This window comes from Parus major, chromosome 5 (genome assembly GCF_001522545.3).
Source record: "Parus major isolate Abel chromosome 5, Parus_major1.1, whole genome shotgun sequence".
Classification (NCBI taxonomy): domain Eukaryota; kingdom Metazoa; phylum Chordata; class Aves; order Passeriformes; family Paridae; genus Parus; species Parus major.
In genome coordinates, this window is record NC_031774.1 from 129,808 (window position 1) to 136,932 (window position 7,125).

A 7,125-nucleotide genomic window follows, 5' to 3' on the forward strand; every position below is an offset into this window, starting at 1 on the left:
TCTGGGATTCTGGGATTCTGTGAATTCTGGGATTCTGGGATTCTGTGAATTCTGGGATTCTGGGATTCTGGGATTCTGTGAATTCTGGGATTCTGAGATTCTGTGAATTCGGGGATTCTGTGAATTCGGGGATTCTGAGATTCTGTGAATTCGGGGATTCTGTGAATTCGGGGATTCTGTGATTCTGTGAATTCTATGATTCTGTGATCCTGTTTTTCTGTGATTCTGTGAGTCTGTAATTCTGTGATTCTGGGATTCTGGGATTCTGGGATTCTGTGAATTCTGGGATTCTGTGATTCTGTGATCCTGTGATCCTGTTATTCTGTGATCCTGTTATTCTGGGATTCTGGGATTCTGGGATTCTGGGTTTCTGGGATTCTGGGATTCTGGGATTCTGGGATTCTGGGATTCTGGGATTCTGGGATTCTGTTTCCCTCCAAGCATCCAACCAGGCCATCACCCACCGAGCACTGAGGTCAAAAGCAGCAGGCAATCAATCCCCCTGCAGCTCCCAGGAGATGTGGTGGTTCCCTGCTGGGTTTGGCAGCGTTCTGCTCGGCTTTTTGGGAAAGCTGGGAATTTCACGTCGGTGCAAAGGGGAAATCACTCACCACCATGAAAGCTCAGCATTAAAAACCGGAGCTGAATATTCATGCCAGGGGTGTTACTATCATCCAGGCTTTTAGGGGAGTGCCTGAATGGGTGAAATGAATTCTTTTCCCATCAAACTCAGTGGCCAAATTGACTTGCTTTAGCGGGAATGGGATTAAAGTCTTTGATAACAGAATTTCCTGAGGAAGGAAAGTACAGCGTGGTCATGGACAAATCTAATAATTTTTCTGCTCTAATCATTTTATGCCTCAAAGAGGAACTTCTACCCCAGGGGGGCTAATATTTACATAATTGTAATTTATTGGGTAAAGATTTTCCTAACGCAAAGAAACATCAAAGTGTTTGTCTTTGTCAAGTTCCAGAACAATTTTGAAGTTCACATGGAAACCAAAGGTAAAGGAAAATATTCCTTTTAGACCAATTAGAGAGAAACGGCGTGCAATATTTGAAATCATATAGGCTGTTTGAGTATTTTTAATGGAGTGCAATTAGCATTTTGTGATGAGCACTTATCAGTGCTGTCTCTGGGTATAATGCACGTGGCTGAGGGGGTGGTGTGCTGGAGAATCTGATTAAAATAATTGGTGATGTACTTGAGCAGGGTGTTTGTGCTAACTTTATAGACAAGGCAGTGCTTGTGTAAAAAAAGAGCTTTTCTTAGCATTAAAGTTCTCTCCAAAGAACAGCGCTGGGTATTGTAATTTCGGTAATTCTACCAGAGTGTATCTGTTTGGGTGAAATACTGATTGCTTATCTGTTACCTCAGGCTGCAATAACTCTAGCTGTGCTGCTTTTTAGTATTAAATTGTGGTGGGGTTTATTTAATACTTTCACACATCTTCTCTCCAAATATAATCCAGGTGATTTAACCTAGCGATGCAGCTCAGTTTGTTGTACAATGATTTCCAGATGTTTTAAAGACATGAATTACTCAAGCTTAATTGGCTTAACTTCCTAAGGATCTGGGAGCTACTTTGCTGTCCCTGCAGGCAGGAAAAAGCAGGAAGGGAAGCCCAGGCTTGGGAAATGCTGCAAGAAAGACACTCAAATTCAACTCAAATTCAGGTTTAGCCACGGCTCGGGAGCTTTTGGGGTTTTCCACTGAGCACATCAGGAGGAGCTGGTGTTTTGTTGCAAGGAGAGGAAGGAGAGCTGTGGGGAAATGTCTTTAATGACCAGACTGGTGGTGGGGAATGCACAGAGGAGCTGGGCAGCAGCCCCAGGAGGAGCCAGGAGCAGCTTCCCAAAGGCTCTCAGCCTGGAGCGCTTCTCCTCCTGTGCATCCTTGGGACGTGATCTCAGCTGTCCTCCAGCTTCAAGAGGAGGGCTAGAAGATTTGAAAAGCAAGAATTTCACCATTCTTTCCATTTGAATGAGAGAGAGGAGTGCAAACCCCGTTTTTCTATGGATTTAATACACAACACAACAATTACCCAGGAGGCTTGAACTTCTTGTGGCACAAAAGCAAGTAGGAAAAGCCCACAAGAGATGCAGTGTTTTGTGCAGCTATTTGAATTCAAAATAAGTTTGTTTCAGCATATTCTTATGTGTTGGCACGTACTGAACATTTCAGCATCAGAAAAGCTCACAGGAAAATAAAATTTTTGGCTTGTACATTCAGCCCTCATGGGGGTGGCTTTTAAATTTGCTTTATACTGGGATTTGCCCTAGGGATTTCACTGTGGAATTTCTTATTTTCTAGCTAAGAAGCATTGCTATTGATTGGTTTATAGTGCAACCAGGCCAAAGCCCTGCCCATTCAAATATTGACAGGAGAACTGTAGATAAAAGTCATGTTTTGTGACCTCAAAATCTGAAATAATGGGGGGAAAAAAATCTATTTTCTCTTATTTTGAGGGCAGAAAATGCTGGCCTTAGTTTAATAGATTACAAATTGCAAACCCAAACTGTCTGTTGATAAGATTCTGCTCCCAGTTATCTGTTCTGATAACTGTTCCCAAAAGGCTTTTCCCAAGTTTAAGCACACATCCCATTTAAGATGATACAAAAGTTCTCCTATTAATGGATAATTAATGGCTAATCATGTTCTGTACTCTGTGAGTTACCAAGCAGAAGTTAAAAGTTCTACATTTTCCTCTCAAGCAAAGGTTTTGCAATTTTTGTTGGGGTTTTCTGTTTGTTTTCTTGAGCTGTGAATTTTTTATTTTTTTATTTTCTGTAACTCAAGTAAATTTTTGGGCTTTTTTTTTTTAAATCTTACTGTTTTAATCACAGGCAATTCAAAACAGGTAAAAATAAAATAGGAGGAAAGGGAATGCAAAAATTAGTAGTAAAGCTGTTGGAAGCAGCAAAGTAATGGTTCTCCTTTTACTTCACCTCCACCCCATAAAAAGGATTAACATTTTCTAATAAGCACCTTGTGTTGGAGTCTGGAATACAGAGTGTGTGCCCTTGTTTCTGATGCTTAGTTATAAAATCTAGAAAAACACTGGATTTCATATAATATGAAATTCATGAGCATGTTTTCATGGTGATACATGAAAACAAATGTTAAAGTTAGATGAAAAAAGCTAAAAGTGTAAGTGTGTAGATTAGAGAGTTTTTCTAAAGTCACTGGGTGAAAAAGTAGTTTAGAGAACAGGAGACAGGATGGAGGATTTAGGGTGTTGTCTCTTGTCCTTCTTCTTTCTTCTCCATGTTCTTCTCCTGGAGGTTTTTGGGTAGCAATGAGTGATTGGATAGAAAATGTCACAGTGCAGCACTCAGGTGTTGGGTCATTGGGTCATTAAGAGAAATAATTTACATGTCTATTGTTAATTGGGTAAAAATAGGTCTAAAGATAAAAGAACTGTGTAATTCAGGGCCATTTTGTGCATCAGACACGAGGTGAGCCACAAGGCCTTGTTTGTACCATCAGAAGAAAGAAATGTACCAGATTGCAAAGATGAACCTTGTGCAGCCAGCCTGGAGAGACCTGTTCAGTTTTGTGATCACATTTAATAAACACCAGAAACAAGATTCTAACGAGCTCAGGAGTTTTCTGGAATCAGAAGAACTGAGATAAGCAGGGCTCCCCACGAGGGAGGATCCCAAAAGAATTCAGTCCAAAGGAGGCTGAGAAATCCAAGAATAAAAGGAAAAATACAGAAGAGATGCAGCAGAAACAAACAGAAAAAGGACTTCCTAGAGAAAAGTTACATCTTGGAAGGAAAATCATGACTCAAGGACTCCTGGACCTTGGGACTGCACCATATCCCATCCCTGGCTAGATGTAGGGGTTCCAGAACAAGAATTTGACAAGAGTTTACAGTCAAGAGGTTCAACTTGCTCCTGGATCCCGTAGATCTGTTGAGATTTGCTACAGAAAACCAATTAGCATTCATGAGAAGCACTGCAGGGCCACTTTTCTTCAGAGTTCAAAAGTAGCTGGATGATTGGGATAATTTCCCAAACAGTGTATTTTCTCTCTGGTCTTGTTTATGAATAGAAATAATACAGTGGAGAGAAATTCACCCCTTCAAACACTGTGATAACATGTTTGCTTTGTTTAGTTATTAATCCTCTCCATGAAATTCCTGCTTCACATCTTAGTAGTGACATAAGTAGTTGTTGTACCCAGTTTTATTTTCTCAAAAGTTCACAGTTAGTGACAAGTTTTCATTGATTTTCAAGGATATTGTTGATTGGAACTCTTCAATCACATCATTTATGAAATACAGAACTTTCCTGTTGCAGTTTATTCTAGTGGAAGATACAAAAATAAATGTCTGGCAGGAATAACCCTACAAGGCTTTGATTTAGGCCTTGATCAATCACACACTTTAATCAATAAGTCTCTTTCTCTGAACTAGGCAGGGTTTTAAATGGCCTCTTATTATGTGGCTGTTTTATCAATATTTATTTTCACATCTTCCACTGGATTTTACTGCAAGAGGAGAATAGTATTTGGGTTTCATGACATAATTTTGAGGTATGAAAAATAGCACAGGTGCTCAGGTGGTGCAGCACTGAGGAATGCCTTGCTTTGATTTGTGCTAGAAATGCCTCTGGGAGGTTCACATGCTACTGGTGCTTTGGTTGGACGTGGCAGCATTGTCCTACCCTTCACAAATCCTCAAATTTGTGATGCTTGAAGTCTGGCTTTGCCCCTGTGCTCCCAGCCAGCCCTGACCCCTGTGCCACTTCGGTCCTGCTACATGAGATATTTGACTTTTAAATGATTGTCTTCACTGGCAGAATCTTGGCATGACATTTCTGCAAAATTTTATGTTTTCTGAATAATTCCCTGACTGGATTATGTTCAGGGAAAGCTGGTAGTGGCTAGAATAAGGGAAGGAGTCCCTGGAAAAAAAAAACACCTGGGATTTTCTCTCTTCTCCACCACCCTCTGGGTACCTGTGACAAAACATCCTTTGGGCTGGCTCTTGATGATGCAATTGTCTGTATGTGAGGAGAATGCAGGGAAAAGGGCATAAAAAGTAAGCAGGATTCACTATTTACTCATTATTGACTCAATTATTGTTTGGGGGCTTGCTTTGGTTGTGCCTTCCAGCACTTATTTTAGTGATACATTAATTATCACTCATATCTATGTATTCTTAGTTCACTAATATCTATATAGATTATTATATATCTATATCTATATCTATATCTATATCATCTATATCTATATCTATATCTATATCTATATCTATATCTATATATATATATATATCTATATCATTTATATCTATATCTATATCTATATCATCTATATCATTTATATCTATATCTATATCTATATCATCTATATCTATATCTATATCTATATCTATATCTATATCTATATCTATATCTATATCTAATCTATATCTAATCTATATCTATATCTATATCTATATATCTATCTACTATATATTATATTATATATTATTTAAAATATATATTATATATTATTATATAGATATACTAATATCTATGTAGTTAGATATTAGTATATCTATATAATCTATATCTTAGCTCACTTTTGGAAATCTCTAATTAACATGCATTTTTTTTTCCTGATTAATTATCAAAGTGCTGCCCTTTTGCCTTCCAAACCCTGTGTTATTTTCTTTCCTCTGCCTGTACTTTCTGGGTGTCCCTTCTGGGAGGGTGTTTTCAGCAGGTCCCTGGTGGGATGCACAGCTGCCATGGATACCAGCAGCAGGAGGAGGAAATTATCAGCTACTGCAAGCAGCAGCAATAATGAGTGAATGTCCAACCTTGTACCAGTGCAAATTGTCATCCTGCAGCTTAGGTAAACTATAAGTGTATCAGAAATTAATTTTCTGCCTCCTCCAGGAGCGAGTTTGTATTTCTGTACCTTTGAATAACTTTGGGTTTTATTTGTAGGGAGCACAGCTTTTTTTTTTTCCCAGGTAATGACTCCCTTTGATATTAGATTGCTTCAGAAATTGCAAACCCAGTGGTAGGTGCTGAGGTTTAAGGCTGTAAATCAGCAGGAGGAGCTAGTCAGTGGATTGGAGACTCGAGTGATGATCCAAAGGAGATGTGGAGTGTTTGCCTACCAAGCTGCTGAGAAGTGAAGGAGTGGGGAGCTGGAGACACAGCTGAAGAGGGACATAAAAGCACAGCAAATATTCAGATGGCAGCACTGATGTGCACCTGCAGCACAGGATGCTCAGTGGTGGATAATGCAGAAATTCCACAAAGCTCCAATCAGGGCTGATGGTGTTGTTGCAGAATTGTGGCATTTTTTAAGCACAGTAACACACCTAATTTCCCTTGCAAACATGTATGAGTAGGAGGGCAGCTCTGCTACAGGTGAAGGCAGCAGAGAAAAGCAAGACATTTCTGAAGGAGCTGTTGAGACAGGTCATTCCAGCTCAGAACAAGTTAAAATAGTCTCATTTACCTCAGCCTGCTTTGAAAAGAGAGAAAAAAATATTTTCTAGGTGGGTTACACCATATTTATTTGTGTGTAAAGTAGTCTCATTTACCTCAGCCTGCTTTGAAAAGAGAGAAAAAAATATTTTCTAGGTAGGTTTCATCATATTTATTTGTGTTAGCCTCTTCCACAGCAGGCCTCTAAATAGGCTGTAATTCAGCACGCCTTTACATTTTTTTTTGTAATTTCTTTCTCAGAGGTTCTGGGGTTTAGGCAGCAAGGAAACAGATTTAATGGTTGTTTGTTGTGGGACTCAGCTTTGTCTGGCAATATACAGACAATTTATTTTGCATTTGTTTCAGTCAGCCTCTGACTGAACGGGATGGGAGCACTCATTCTTTTTTCCCATGGTGGGATTTTAAAAACAGAAGTGTGGATGAAATGTCACACAAAACAATGGAGTGAGCTGTTTTAGCTGTTTTTAACTTGGAATGAAAAAAGAAAACGAGCATGGAGCTTCATTTTCCCCAGTTTTGGGTGTGAAACAGGTGGGAGCAGGGAGGGTTTGGCAGGCTCCACATTTGTGTTCACAGAGGGACTCTCAGATGAGTTGCACCTCAGGTATTTCCCAGCTGCAGAACCTGTCACTAGTGAGGGTTCAGAGTGGTGGATGAAGCACCAAG